Raw genomic sequence first — 7,464 nt, 5'->3', positions numbered from 1 at the left:
GTAACATCATAATAAAAAAGATTGACAATGTCAGGGATTTCATCTTGCTTGGATCCACCATCAATGCACAGTGAAGCAGCCATCAAGAACTCAAAGGAAAACAGCATTGCTTAAGCCAGCCAACTGCCCCAGACCTCCTGCATGAGTTGAAAAGCCAGGCTGTCACTGTGATGACTGTTTCCCCTGGACCAGAATTTGGTCATTTCAATCCCCTTAAATACATAAGACTGTTAGACTTTAAAGTAAAAAGACCAAAGAAGAATCTTATCTCTTGAATTCTGATGCTGGTGAAGAATGCTAAAATTACAATGGACACGCAGAATGCTTACTGGAAGGAAAGATGTCAAGACTTTGTCTTATGTAATTTGGACATATTATCATCAAGGGAAACCAGTAATTGGAAAATGACATCAGACTTGGTAAAGTAGAATGGCAGCAAGAAGGAGGGAGACCTGAGATGAAACTTTAGGTTGTATTACTACAGCTGTCATTAGATTTAAAAAGTGACACTTTGTCACTTGATTTCTCATTTGATCCAAAGTATCCCTTGTTCCAGATTTTAGCAATTCCATCCTTTTTGATTGAGTTTTTTTCTGTTTGGTTGTTATGTGTTCCCATATGTGGAATCCAGAGTAGGTAGATCTATAGAGACACAACTGGATTAATAGGTTTCTAGGGGAGTGGCAGGGGAGGCTAGTGGGAAGTGGAGAGCCAACAACAATGAATACTAGGAAGAAGAAACGACCTAAAATCGATCATGGTGATGAATACACACTCTTTGGAATATGATAGATCTGTTGAAATGTATATGTGAATTGTATGCCAATAAAACTGTTAGAAAATGATTGACAGCCTGCCTACAAGGATGGTTTCAAAGATAAGAACTAGTGTGAGGATGGCACATGCCCAGGAAGTGTTGCATTCTGTCAAGCATAGAGTCACAAGGAGTCAGGCCGAGTTGATGACACCTACCAACCACTTGCACAATGCAAGCACAGACCAATGGAAGAGAACTGAAAACCCTGATGTCAATCCATCCATGTATGAACAGCTGATCGTCACGGAAGGGCCCACATTGATTAAATGGGGGAAAAGACATTCTCGTTAACAAATGTTGCTGGCAAAACTGGATACCATTTGCATAAAAATGAAACAAGAGTCATACTTGTGAGTCGCTGGTGGGCTCCAGCCTGACTTGATTGGCCATCCAGGAGCTCGCCTGCCCAGTGACAGTATTGAACCCCATGCCTGACTGCTGTCTAAGGAGGAAGCATCGACATGGCTTGGGGGAAGGCAAGTCGGTCCCCTTCAGATGTTAGCTGGTAACGTTTCACCTTTGGAAACCCTGTGCTTGCACTGTTCTTGAACCATATCCTTTCTAGATTTTGTCTGTTTGAATATTTCTTTCTTTCTTTTTTTTTTCAGTTTCTGGAAAGACTTTATTTTGGGGGTGGGGAGATGGGGGCACGGCACTCAGTCCTTCTTGGCAGCGGCCTTCCTCATGGCGGCCAGCACGTTGCTCAGCTCCTCTCTCTTCCTCTTGGCCCGGACATGTGTGCCCACCCACTTCTTGATGAACTTCAGTGCCCGCTTGTCCTTGGAGACCTTGAGCAGCTCCATGACCCTTCGCTCGTAGGGTGCGAAGCCGCACACCTCCCGGATCATGTCCCGCACGAACTTGGTGTGCTTGGTGAGGCGTTCGCAGCGGCGGCTGTGCCTGGGCTTGCTCAAGTTCTTGGTCACCTTGTGGCCCTTGTCGAGGCCCACGGCCATAGGGTAGCGCACAGCCATGGCTGCGACTCTTCGGTGGGTGCCGCGGCGGAAGGAAGGGGCCGCGCGGCTGTATATTTCTTTTTATTCATTTTTTATTGTTGGTATGCTGTTTCTATGAGTTCTCTTATATCAGAAGTGTTTTCTTTTCCTCCAGTCTCTTGACATTAGTCCAAACAACTTCATTTTTACAAGCTAATGGTCTTTCATGTGTTGGCTTATTTTTAATATCTTCCAAACTTCCTTTAAATGCTTGGTTTATCTGAAAACCATTGTTTTATGCAGGAGCATTCCCATAAATTTGTTACCAAACTCCAAGGATTGGGAAGATGAACTCTTCAATTGTGATAAGAATTTTATATTTTCCCTGACCTCAAACTCATTTTTCCCTCATGGCACATAGAGTAGCCTTTTACCATAAACAAACAAACAAACAAAAAAGCTAAGGCACACATACAAGGCAAAGACCAAAAGGACTTGTCCCCAGCCATTGTCGTGGCTGCATAGCATGTTTAAACCACTTTGTTTGTAATAAGCCTGTGTGTGTATAATGGAGACACTAGTCATAATACTTGTCCACTTACCCTCCTACTTGACTTCCTCAGGGGTACCAGCTTAGTGCTGGCTCTTGTATTCAGGGTTATCCTTTCATCTATAGTCCAAAAATTACAGTAATATTGCCCAAAGTCTGGGAAGAAGATAGATAGAGGGTAAAATGAAAGATGAAAGCTAAAAGATGTAAAAGTGACTTTTTTGATGACATCATGAGGGTGCTCTTAACTTTTCCTCACCAACTCAGGTTCACAGAGCTTTATGGATATACTTCGGAGAGTGAATGCATCTAAGAAAAAGGGTATATTTCTAAGGGCATGTTTCAGAATTTTAATCAAACATAGAAAAAAATATGTTCCTCTTAAAATGTAAAGGCACTGCCTCATTTGACCTTGTTCTAATGGTGGTCTTGGGGTATGAGTCCCAGGGAACAGAAAGCGCTACAGGGTTGTCCTTGGGGAAGAGTACTGCTTGTACACTAGGATCAAGATGGAGCTGCCCTAAGTCCTGGAAGGAATTGATTCTTTTTTTCTCCAGCATATTCTTATCTCATTTGTGAGCAGAAGGATGTTTTTTTAATAGTAAATCAGAAAAAGAAAAAAAATACCAAAAAACAAAATCAAAGTTATGCTCTGAAAGGCAGTCAGTATTTGTAGACCTGCCTTGGTGTTGAAGATCCTTCCCTCTGAAAGTCAGCTGGTAGTATAAAGTCTTTCAGGATCTGTGCAGACACGATGCAGCAAGCATAAAGAGGTGGACAGAGCTGGAAGACAGAGAGGGTGGAAAAGCAAAGACAATGAATGTTGAATGATCTTATTGGTGCATAGAGGGGAAGAAAAATAATATTTACTAATCTTTTGGACTCCTGCTGCTTTGATAAGACAATTTCTCTCTGGCAAGGACTGCGCCTTCCAACATTAATGAAGCGTATCTAAGATTTTTGGGACCCATGAATGTTCATTCCAGACAACAGAATTGTTGAGTATAAAACACAGACCATTTCTCCTTGCCCCTGGAAACTTCTGATAAAGCCAACTTAGATCTTGGTAAGGTACAATAAAGGGGCTTCCCAGCCTCCTCTCTTGTTTAGATTACTTCAAAAGGCCACGGACTTTACAGAAAGCCCTTAAAGTTGATCTATTAACTTTCTTGGGGACCATTCTGGCCCAGTAAACAGTGCCTCAGACAGCCTACATCCCTGCATGAGCACCGCGTGGCTCCTCAAAGGCGACCCTTGGGGCTAGGGATTCATACAGGGGAGAAAGAAATATAGGCTGCAAACAAGGCCACTTTGAAAAGACAATAAGGGAAATGTCAGGTGCTGAGTTTTATTTGTTTATCAATCATCTCATAAACAGGCCCAATTATTCCTGTTCACTGCTGACTCTTTAACGGTTGCTTTAAAAAAACCAACTATATGAAGTGATTCATTTCACCACTATGTGGAGAGGCATTGTGATTTTTTAACTCATCCCACTGGAAATTTAGCACATATGGTTTGAGAACTGACAAGTAAATTTAGTAATTTTTCAGTATTAACATAGTAGTTTTTCTGTATTAACTTTGGAGTTAGAATACCTAGTCAGATAAGGTCTCCTGGAATGAATTTGTAAAATTCCCGTGACTCATTATATGGCTAATTATTTAGCAGTTGCTTGTAGTCTAGTGTATATATATATACATATATATTAGTTCATAAGGATCAAATATATCTCCTCTGAGTGCCAGGTCTCATTGACCAGGCATTGCCACCTGAAATACTGTGTTGTGCAGTATTCTAAGTTTAGCCTGTGGCAGAAAAGGAAAAATGAGAACATGAAAATGGGAATAGCAAGATAAGGGGAATTGTGAATGTAGTGGTGAAGGAGGGAATGTATTGGTTTATATAACATGTCGGTGGCAGTGAGAAGGTAACATTTAATCAAAAACTTGAAAATGTGACTTAGGTACCCTGAGGATCTTGGGGTAAGAATGTTCATGGCAAATATAATGCCCAATTCAAATACTTCAGGACTGAAGTGAGACTGCTGTTTTTGAGGCAGTCACTGGGCATCAAGGGGAGAAATTAGATGGGATGGACACCCACACAGGGTACTGTGCTATAATCAAATGCTCTAATTGGGAAGGGGATACAATTTAACAGATTATGGAGATGCTGCCTTATAATTTTGACAAAGACGATAACATAACATAAATAGCATTAAAGTTATTAGATTTTATTGGCTCAAATTAATTTCATTGTTCTGGTCACATTTCCAAATGTCAGTATTTGCCCCTCTTATTTAGATTCTCAAAGCTGAACAAACCTTTGACTGTTTGACAATTTTTTTTCTCTGATCCTTGGAGCTATTCCAGAAGGTTCTATTCTTTTTTTATTTTTTTCTTGGTCATTTTCATTTTTTGTTGTTTTTGGGTTTGGGGGGAGGGGCTGAGTGTTCGATTTTTAAAATTTTATTTTTAATCTTTTTTTAGGGGCTCATACAACTCCTATCACAATCCATACATACATCAGTTGTGTAAAGCACATTTGTACATTCATTGCCCTCATCATTCTCAAAACATTTGCTCTCCACCCAAGACCCTGGCATCAGGTCCTCATTTTCCCCTCCTTCCCCGCTCCCCACTCCCTCAGGAACCCTTGATAATTTATAAATTATTATTTTGTCGTATTGTGCCCTGTCCAATGTCTCCCTTCACCCACTTTTCTGTTGTCCATCCCCCAGGAAGGAGGTCACATGTAGATCCTTACAATCAGTTCCCCTTTCCAATCCATCTTTCTCTACCCTCCCAGTATCACCACTCACACCAGTGGTCCTGAAGGGATCATCTGCCCTGAATTTCCTGTGTTTCCATTTCCTATCTACCAGTCTACATCCTCTGGCCTAGCCAGACTTGTGAGGTAGAATTACGATCATGATAATTGGGGAGGAGGAGAGGAGCATTTAGGAACTAGAGGAAAGTTGTATTTTTCACTTTTGCTACATCGCACACTGACTGGTTCGTGTCCTCCTTGAAACACTTCTGTAAGGGGATGTCCAGTGGCCTACAAATGGGCTTTGGGTCTCCACTCCGCACTTTCCCCCCTCATTCATTATGGTAAGATTTTTTGTTCTAATGATGCCTGATACCTGATCCCTTCGACACCTTGTGATTGCACCGGCTTGTGTGCTTCTTCCATGTGGACTTTGTTGCTTCTGAGCTAGATGGCCACTTGTTTACCTTCAAGCTTTTAAGACCCCAGATATTATATCTTTTGATAGTCGGGCACAATCAGCTTTCTTCGCCACATTTGCTTATGCACCCATTTGTCTTCAGCAATCGTATCATGGAGGTGAGCACACAATGATATGATTTTTTGTTCTTTGATGCCTGATAACTGATCACTTTGGCACCTTGTGATCACACAGGCCGGTGTGCTTCTTCCATGTGGACTTTGTTGCTTCCAGATCAGTGGTGAGGAAGGTGTGGGAGGCCTGGTAGGGCATGATCAAAGGTAATGTAACTAAGAGGAATTGCTGACCCTGGTGGGGACTGAGCATGATAGTGGGACAGGAGGAAAGTTGAAGGAAATAGAGCAAAGAACTGGGAGGCAAAGGGCATTTATAGAGGTCTAGATAAAGACTTGTACATATACAAATATATTTATATATGTGGATGGGGAAATAGATCTATGTGCATATATTTATAGGTTTAGTATTAACGTAGCAAAAGGACATTGGGCCTCCATTCAAGTACTCAATGCAAGGATACTTTCTTCTATTAAACTGGGATTCTGTGATGCTCACATTCCCAACACAACTGCTGAAGACAAAGTGGGTGAATAAGCAAATGTGGCGAAGGAAGCTGATGGTGCCCGCCTATCAAAAGATACAGCGTCTGGGGTCTTAAAAGTTTGAAGGTAAACAAGGGGTCATCTAGCTCAGAAGCAACAAAGCCCACATGGAAGAAGCACACCAACCTGTGTGATCACGAGGTGCCAAAGGGATCAGTTATCAGGCATCAAAGAACAAAATATCACATCATTGTGTGCTCACCTCCCTGATACAATCGCTGAAGACAAATGGGTGCTTAAGCAAATGTGGTGAAGAAAGCTGATGGTGGCCGGTTATCAAAAGATTTAGTGTCTGGGGTCTTAAAGGCTTGAAGGTAAACTAAAGGCTCCTTTCTACAGAGCAAAAGCCCAAAGTAAAGCAACGAATATCCTCTGTAGTCAGATTGCTTGAAGTTGAATTCTGTTTTTTCCAAGTCATTGAATATTCCTGAGCTTTAGTTTCCTAATCAAGGAAATGAAAAGAGGAGTGTGGATATCTCACAGGGTTTCATTTGAATGAAGTAACAATTCTTGTGTTATAAAGTAAGTTACCGCTTAACACAATGATGCTTCTCATTCATATATGAGTATATGGTAACCATCAGTACTACATGATGCCTCCTCTTCTTTTTATTTTTAAGTAAGTTTTTACTGAAAATTAGGTGAGTGTTTAGAGCCCATATCATAAACTTTGCATTCAATAGTTCAAACCAAGAATCAAAACCTTCAGTAGTTCACCCCTCATCTCCCACCTATAAATCAACATCCTCCATTTCACCCATGTCATCATCAGTCAACAGTCTAGCCCAGTCTCATCTCTCTTGAATTCATCTAGCGATGTGATATTTACCTTCTGCATTGCTTCTTTGTGTGCTATAAGAATACTCACTGTCTTCAAATCCATTCCACCTCATAGTGACCCTATAGGATGGGCTAGAACTGTCCCTGTGGGTTTCTGAAACTTGAGCTCTTTATGGGAACAGAAAGTTTCCTCTCTCGACCATGGTGATTTCAAACTACTGACCTTGAGGTTATCAGCCCAAGGTGTAGCTCACTTTAGCTCCAGGGCTCCTTAAGCCCAAATCTATGTCCATGCAATGTGCATTCAAGGGCCTTAATTCTATATCTTAAAGTTGGATAGACTTCCATCATCTTTCACCTTTGGTAATTAGAGGTAATCACTGAATCCCTCTCAAGTCGGTCTGTATTTTTCTGCTGGGCTTCATTTCACTTAGTTTGCATTTCTTTTAACTTACTAATTTTTCTTCTTCCAATTTGCCTTATCCTTTCCTTAAAATTCATCCATAGTTATTATCAATTTATCTCACCTT

General features: G+C 41.2%; 1 pseudogene; it reads right to left on the bottom strand.

Annotated features, from left to right (window-relative positions):
- Positions 1-1,420: 1,420 nt before the first annotated feature.
- On the bottom strand, positions 1,421-1,803 carry LOC142448936 (large ribosomal subunit protein eL36 pseudogene; annotated as a pseudogene).
- Between the last annotated feature and the right edge of the window lie 5,661 nt (positions 1,804-7,464).

The sequence above is a fragment of the Tenrec ecaudatus genome, chromosome 5, assembly GCF_050624435.1.
Source record: "Tenrec ecaudatus isolate mTenEca1 chromosome 5, mTenEca1.hap1, whole genome shotgun sequence".
NCBI classification, from domain to species: Eukaryota; Metazoa; Chordata; class Mammalia; order Afrosoricida; family Tenrecidae; genus Tenrec; species Tenrec ecaudatus.
This window is presented reverse-complemented; position numbering and strand designations above follow the sequence as displayed.